The sequence below is a fragment of the Abrus precatorius genome, unplaced genomic scaffold (genome assembly GCF_003935025.1).
Source record: "Abrus precatorius isolate BTA unplaced genomic scaffold, Abrus_2018 Scaffold10, whole genome shotgun sequence".
NCBI classification, from domain to species: domain Eukaryota; kingdom Viridiplantae; phylum Streptophyta; class Magnoliopsida; order Fabales; family Fabaceae; genus Abrus; species Abrus precatorius.
The window spans coordinates 17,012,128-17,020,413 of NW_020874292.1; the positions used below are offsets into that span (position 1 = coordinate 17,012,128).

Sequence of the window (8,286 nt, forward strand, 5' to 3'; positions counted from 1 at the left end):
CTCTTCCCTAACGTATTTTTATCGTCCCCATCTTCCACACCTCTAGTGTATCACTGAACCATTCATAGCATCATTACAACGGTGTTCAACACGCCCCATTTACACACATATTTTCAATTACACATAATATTCATAGTCGCATTAACATTACATGGCATATAGGCCCATAGTCGTTTGCACACACGGCACAAGTGCCCGCATTCATTCACAATATACGGCCCGTTGGCCCACATTCATTTACAACAATGATGACTGAAATATTTTTTCATTTGCAAAAAGATTTGTCGTCAACCTCTATCAAAATATGCAGAAAAATTTATGTAGTCTAGGATGCAAGCCTAGGTCATCTCCCATGAATCATTGGACGAGTGACCAAATATCAAACATGTAGTGTGCAATGTATTTAGAAAGCAAGTAAAAAGGGGGGTTTTGTGATTTCAAGTTCAATAAACTTAAGCATGAAATTAAATTGCAAAGTTTAATCGATAAAATGTAGTAACCCCTAGTTCATTCATATAAACTCTATCCCTATTCCTCTTAAGATTTAATACTCTTCCTCTCCTCCCAGAATTAGGTTGATTTAACAAGCAAGAATCAACCTTATGTTTTCATATGAATTAAGCAATCCAATGAACTCCAATCTCTCATTCCTTGATTACGCAATATTGGAATTAAACAAGAATTAAGCAATTCAAATTTAGAATTTCCTTAAAACGAATTAGGGTTCATTACGCAATGCTCCCCTCATTCAACCATTAATTCAATTCAAGAGTTTGGGAGGAAGAAATTCATGAAAGAAAAATATTTGCATTAACATTCAAAAAATCAAGAATTCAAGAATCCATATGAACTCACTAGAGATTACAAGAAAATTAACTCTCCGTAAGGATGGGTCTCATAATTACAAAATGAAAGTAAAGAGAAATCAATAACATCAATACAAAAATCAAAGAGAAGTAAGAAGAAAATGAAAATCAAACCCTTGGCTATCTGATGATGGTTTAATTCGAGGTGTTTAAAAGATTTGTCGTAAATCCTCATCAAAATTTAAATAAATTAATGTAGTACTAGGGTAACCCTAGATTGTCTCCCATGAACATTGGTTATTAATCTTCATTAAACATGTTGAAGGCATTAATTAAACAAGCAATTAAATTGGGGGGTTTTGTGGTTTCAAATTAAAATAAAGAGCGATGAGCAAATGAGTTTAATTAATTCAAACAATAGAGAACAGCAATCCGTAGTTCATCCACATAGATTTTATCCTCATTCCACTCAAGATTTAATATTCATCCTCTCTTCCATGAATTAGGTTAATTTAACAAGTGAAAATCAACCTTATGGTCCCAACGAAATTACGCAATTTGTTAGGCTCTAATCTCTCATCCCAAAATTACGCAACCTTAGAATTAAACCTAGGATTAAGCAACCCTTAGTTTAGAATCTCCTTAAAACGAAATTAGCGTTAATTAAGCAATACCCCCCTCATTCACCATTAATTCAATTCAAGAGACAAGGAAGAAGTAATTCATGAAAGAAAGGAATTATATTATCATTAAATTCAAGGAACTCAAGAATCTATGTGAATTCACTAAGGATTACACAAACTTAGCCCTCCATGGAAATGGGGGTTAAAAACGCAGTTGGGAAATGCAGAAAACTCATTAACATTAATGTAAAAGCAAGAGAAATGAGAAACCAAACCCTAGGTTGGACCCTTGGCTGTCACCCAAGGTTGCCCTAAGCTCTGGAAAATATCCTAAATTGAGTAAAGAAGAGAAAAGGTTCAAAAAGTGTAAGAACTCCCTACCCTAATTTGGTAAAAATCTATTTATACTAAAGCTGGCGCCACCCAAAGTAATTACTCTCATTCTTTCATAGTAACCACGCGCAGCATCAGTTGGGTTTTTCCTCTCTGGAGTGATTACTATGAATATTCATAGTAGTTACGCGCAGCACCTTCAATTTTTGCATGCTCTGGAGTGATTACTATGAATATTCATAGTAACCACGCGCAGGTTTGGTTGATTCTGGGCTACTGTAGTTGTCACTTTAAGCTTTGAAAGTGATCACTTTGGTCCTTTTGTTGGAAATGGCTTGCTGTAGTTGTCACTATTAATATTCAAAGTAGTTACTTTCACCTCAAATTCCTCAAAATCCAATAATTCTTCAAAATAAGCTTGGGGATTCCTGCCATATTATTCAAATGATCAAAATATGTAAAATAAACTATCTAAATTCATGTAAATTAACAAAAAACTAAGAAACCTATATTATTTAGCCTAATTGGAATATTCATCTTATTTACACTATCTAAGTCTATTCTTTTCTATAAAAAGTAATAAATGATGTATAAAAATGTAGTAAAATGTAGATTCATCACTATCGCCCAAGGCCACCTTAGGCTCTCCCCGTGTTCCTAAATTGGTAAGCAATCTTAAAAAGTGTAAAAGCTCTCCAAGTGTCCTAAATTTTGTAAAGAAGAGAAAAGGTACAAAAAGTGTAAGAACTCCCCACCCTAATTTGGTAAAAATCTATTTATACTAAAGCTGGCGCCCTCCAAAGTAATTACTTTCATTCTTTCATAATAAACACGCGCAGCATCAGTTGAGTTTTGCCTTTCTGCAGTGATTACTATGAAAGTTCATAGTAACCACGCGCAGCACTGGGACATTTTGGACTCTCTGGAGTTGTCACTATGAACTTTGATAGTACTTTAATTTTGCATGCTCTGGAGTGATTACTATGAACTTTCATAGTAACCACGCGCAGGTTTAGTGGATTCTGGGCTGCTGTAGTTGTCACTTTAAGCTTTGAAAGTGATCACTTTGGTCCCTTTGCTAGAAGTGGCTTGCTGTAGTTGTCACTATCAATCTTGAAAGTAGTTACTTTCACCTCAAATTCCTCAAAATCCAATAATTATTTAAAATAAGCTTGGGGATTCCTGCCATATTATTCAAATGATCAAAACATGTAAAATAAACTATCTAAATCCATGTAAATTAACAAAAAACTAAGAAACCTATATTATTTAGCCTAATTGGAATATTCATCTTATTTACACTATCTAAGTCTATTCTTTTCTATAAAAAGTAATAAATGATGTATAAAAATGTAGTAAAATGTGGATCCATCAAACAACATACCAACAGGTCATCCATATCCATTTCTAACCATTTACATCATTCAATCATCATCCCTCAACATGCTCACACACATTCTAAATCAAAGGTATGTCAACCTCACAATCAATTCACATTTCACTCCAAACACACAATAACCTCATCAAATCATGCATTTCCTACTCTCTATCTCAGCCACATCACAACATTCAATTAAACAAGGTAAATTAAACATCAAGAGTCCCCCTTACGTCGAATTAAAGACCCATACACAAATTTTGCTCTAGGAAGTCTTCCTCACACGAACCTTGACCTAAATACATGGAAGAACCTCATGAGGATCAAGGAAATCAAAAGAACAGAGAATGGGGATGAGAAACTGAAACCTTAACTATTAAAACTCATCTCCAAGCATTGTCCACACGAATCCAACCTTCATTCTAACTCACGAATAGCTTTGGAGGCAATTTAATCGATCAAATAGGGTTTTGGATCAAGAGATTCCAAGAGATTTTGAAGAGGGAAGATGGGAAATGAATTTTTCCAGTTCTAACCTCTTCAAATACCCCTCTACTCATGACACTCTCGCTATAGCGAAAATCTCAGAGAGAATTGCATTCTGGTTTCTGCAGAATCTTGCTACAACAAGTTCCTCTTGCTCCAGCGAGACTGATGAATCCACATTTTACTAAATTTTTATACATCATTTGTTACTTTTTATAGACAAGAATAGACCTAGATAGTGTAAATAAGATGAATATTCCAATTAGGCTAAATAATATAGGTTTCTTAATTTTTGGTTAATTTACATTAATGTAGATAGTTTATTTTACATGTTTTGATCATTTGAATAATGTGGCAGGAATCTCCAAGTTTATTTTGAAGAATTATTGGATTTTGAAGAATTTGAGGTGAAAGTAACTACTTTCAAGATTGATAGTGACCACTACAGCAAGCTACTTCCAGCAAAGGGACCAAAGTGTTCACTTTCAAAGCTAAAACTGACAACTACAGTAGCCCAAAATCCACTAAGCCTGCGCGTGGCTACTATGAAAGTTCATAGTAGTCACTCTAGAGCGTGCAAAATTGAAGGTGCTGGGCGTAGCTACTATTAAAGTTCATAGTGACAACTCAAGAGAGCCCAAAATGTACCAGTGCTGCACGTGTCTACTATCAAAGTTGATAGTAGACACTACAGAAAGGCAAAAACTAACTGATGTTGCGCGTGTCTAGTATGAAAGAATGAAAGTAATCACTTTGGAGGGCGTTAGCCTTAGTATAAACAGATTTTTGCCAAATTAGGATAGAGAGCTCTTACACTTTTCGTACCTTTTCTCTTCTTTACTAAATTAGGACATTTTCCAGAGCTTAGGGCAACCTTGGGTGACAGCCAAGGGTCAAACCTAGGGTTTGGTTTCTCATTTCTCTTACTTATACATTAATGCCAAGAATTTTCTGCATTTCCAAACTGTGTTTTTGACCCCCATTTCCATGGAGGACTAAATTTTTGTGTAATCCTTAGTGAGTTCACATGTATTCTTGAGTTCCTTGATTTTAATGACAATATAACTCCTTTCTTTTCATGAATTATTTCTTCCTTGCCTATTGAATTGAATTAATGGTGAATAAGGGGGACATTGCTTAATTAACCCTAATTCATTTTAAGGAGATTCTAAACTAGGGATTACTTAATCCTAGGTTTAATTCTAAGGTTGCATAATCTTGGGATGAGGAATTAAAGCCTAACAAATTGCGTAATTTCATTGGGACCATAACGTTGATTTTCACTTGTTAAATTAACCTAATTTATGGGAGAGAGGATGAGTGTTAAATCTTGAGTGAAATGAGGATAGAATCTATGTGGATGAACTAAGGATTGCTGCTTTCTATTGTTTGAATTAATTAAACTTGTTTGCTTGCTGCTCCTTATATTGATTTGAAACCACAAAACCCCCCATTTTAATTGCTTGTTCAATTAATGCCTTCAACATGTTTAATGAAAATTAATAGCCAATGTTCATGGGAGACAATCTAGGGTAACCCTAGTACTACATTAATTTGTTTAAATTTTGATGAGGATTTGCGACAAATCTTTTAAACACAATAAGAAACCACTCATCAAATTGGTGCCGTTGTCGGGGAGCATTAGTGTTGATTTTTCATAAACATGTTATTTGCTCTTTTTCATTTTCGTTTTCTACATGTTTAGTGAATTCTCTTTGAACTTTTGCATTGTGAATACTTTAGTATAGTTGTAGTTTCATAGGTAAGTAGAGATATCTTACATTTAGGTACAACCAATTGTTGTTTTCTGCATTTTGTGAATTTCTGCACTTTAGTTTGCTGCACTGCATTTTCGTTTGCTGCACAATTGCCCTGTTTCTGCTGTATAATTTTGTAGGATTTAATCAATAGGACTGCACACTTGTTGTTTCGTTTTCACTGCACATTGTATTTAATTTTTCTACATAATAGTTTCCTGCATAATCTGCACTTTAGTTACCTCATTCATTCATTTTCTTTTCAATTTCCATAACTAATTCCTAATGAATGACCAGATCAAATCCGGGAGATTTATGTCCTCTAGATACTGAAATTGATAGGACATTCCTTAGGAATCTTAGGAACCTTAGGACAAATAGACAAAACTCTGCACATATTGAGGAACCATCTTCTCCATCTCCCATATATTCTTCTGTGCATTCTTTAAATTCTGAACCTTTAGAAATGACAGAAAATGACCTGACACTTAAGTAGCTTGCAGCACCGGACGTGACTTACTAGACTTTGTGTATCCAATACCCGGATGTTGTTGTTTGCAATCTAACTCTAGCAAGTGAACTAGAATCGAGAAAGTAATGAGTAAAATTAAGATCCGAATATCGTCTCCACAGGGAATTTAGGTTTCAAGTACCACTTCACAGAATTATAACCATTTGAGCCATACAAATTTGGAAAGAGAGTTGTAACATGTAATAGCAGCAAAACAGAGCAATTAAAAGTAAAGAACTTGCAGAAAAATAGAATAGAAGATGTGTAATGAAATGAGATAGGAATGAAGAATAGTTAGGAATTTACTTCACCAAAATGTCAATATTAATTCAATTATGCCTCTGAACATTCAAGAACTTGGTTAATTGACAATCAGTTTCGCATTTCAATAGCAAAAGGTTAATCCCTTAACGCATTGACCCTAACAAGCAACTAAACCACCCTAATCCCTTAGGTGAAGTTCAATTTCATGTTGCTTTAAGAATTAGCACCTTAAGATTGCAAAATTAGGTCTCCTTATCCCTAAGAAATCTCCAAATTCTGGTTGTTTGTTCATATCAGAGAATCCAGTCCAATTCCCATTGGCAAATGTTCCTCTAAGATTAATCAATTGAATTCCCAATCAAAGATTATGTAAAGTGCAGAATTAACAACTCAATTAATCTAAATACTCAAATTCCAGAAGCAAGAATCAAATCAATACATCAATTCGAGTTCCATAAACCCCTAACTACAAGAAATTACACAGACATTGTGGCAGAGAAAGAGAAAGAAGGAGAAGAAGAAGAAAAACTCAAAAAAGCCATAGCCACGAGCTCCAATCCAATCCCTCTTCTTGAAGCTTCGAGGTTCAACCCCACTCCTCTCTCTCACTCTCTCCTAACGAGAATCTAACAGAAAAAACAGAAAATGAATGAATGACCCTGAGATCTGAGCTCAAAACATGTATTTATAGAAATCTCGATTCTTGGCGTTATCACTCTTGCTGATAAGAGCAGCCACGCAGAAGGTCGCGACGTTGTGCGTAATCACTTTTATGAGTAAAAGTGGTCACGCAAAACTTGCCAGGTTGAGGACTCTCGGGAACATCCACTTTCAATGATAAAAGTGGTTACGCAGAAAACTCTAAAACTTTGCCTTCTCTGGAACGCTCACTTTTGCCAACAAGAGTGATCACGCAGAGTATACTGAAATTTTACCTTCTCTAGAATGCTCTCTTTTGCTTATAAAAGTGGTTACACCAGGTCTGCTGAGTCTGAAGCTTCTCTGGAACGTTCACTCTCAATGATAAGAGTGATAACGCAGAGCATCCTGATATTTTCACTCTTTGGAATGTTCACTTTTGCTAGTAAGAGTGGTAATGCCCAGGCTTCACTTCTTCTTTGAGCTCTGGAGTGATCACTTTCACTAACAATAGTGATCACGCCCAGTCTGCAGTTCCTTGTTCTTGTGTTTTGGAGTCCAGATTTGCTACTTTCCTCTACCTTTCCATCAAGCCTCCATCCACATGACCCTTGCTCGAATTATTCCTTCAAAAACAAGATCAAAAACTTAATTTTGTAAGCTAAAATTTCACAATTTCTAAAATAACTATAAAGTGAAAGAAAACTTCAAATCATTCTCTTTTTATGAGTTTTTCTGCTTTCTTCATATATTTTCCTTATCAAATGAGTTAGAATTATACTAAAATATCAGTAAAAATATGGATTCATCAGATGTGGATGCCCCTTTTGTTCTTAAAATTGGCCTAATCCATCTTTTGCCTAAATTTCATGGTCTTGCAGGTAAAGATCCATATAAACACCTCAAAGAATTCCATATTGTTTGCTCTACAATGAGACCACAAAGTGTGCCTGAAGAGCATGTGAAATTGAAGGCTTTTCTGTTATCTCTTATGGATTTGGCTAAAGATTGGCTGTATTATCTTCCACCTGGTTCTATTACATGTTGGGACACCCTCAAGAGATTGTTCTTAGAAACAATTTTCCCTGCCTCAAGGGCTGCCTCAATAAGAAAGGAAATATGTGGTATTAGGCAGCTGGAGAGGGAAAGTTTGTATGAATATTGGGAGCTTTTCAAGAGACTATGTGCTAGCTGCCCTCATCATGCGATAAGTGACCAGCTGCTAATCCAATACTTCTACAGCTAATGGATAGTAGCATGATCGATGCAACTAGCAAGGAGCCCTAGTTGATAAGACTCCCACAACTGCTAGAAACCTCATTAAGAATATGGTAGCTAACTCTCAACAGTTTGCTACAAGGCAAAATTCCATCATGTCCAGGAGTGTCAATGAAATTCAAACTTCAGATTCACACAAACTGGAGCATAAGCTAGATGAGTTGGCTTCTATGGTCAAACAGTTGGCATCCATTCAAAAGAATTTTGCTGC

General features: G+C 35.4%; 1 non-coding gene across 1 annotated transcript; it reads right to left on the reverse strand.

Moving 5' to 3' along the window:
- Positions 1-7,901: 7,901 nt before the first annotated feature.
- On the reverse strand, positions 7,902-8,006 carry LOC113853378. The gene has a single exon (XR_003502550.1). It is a non-coding gene; the product is annotated as a small nucleolar RNA R71 (small nucleolar RNA).
- Positions 8,007-8,286: the final 280 nt, after the last annotated feature.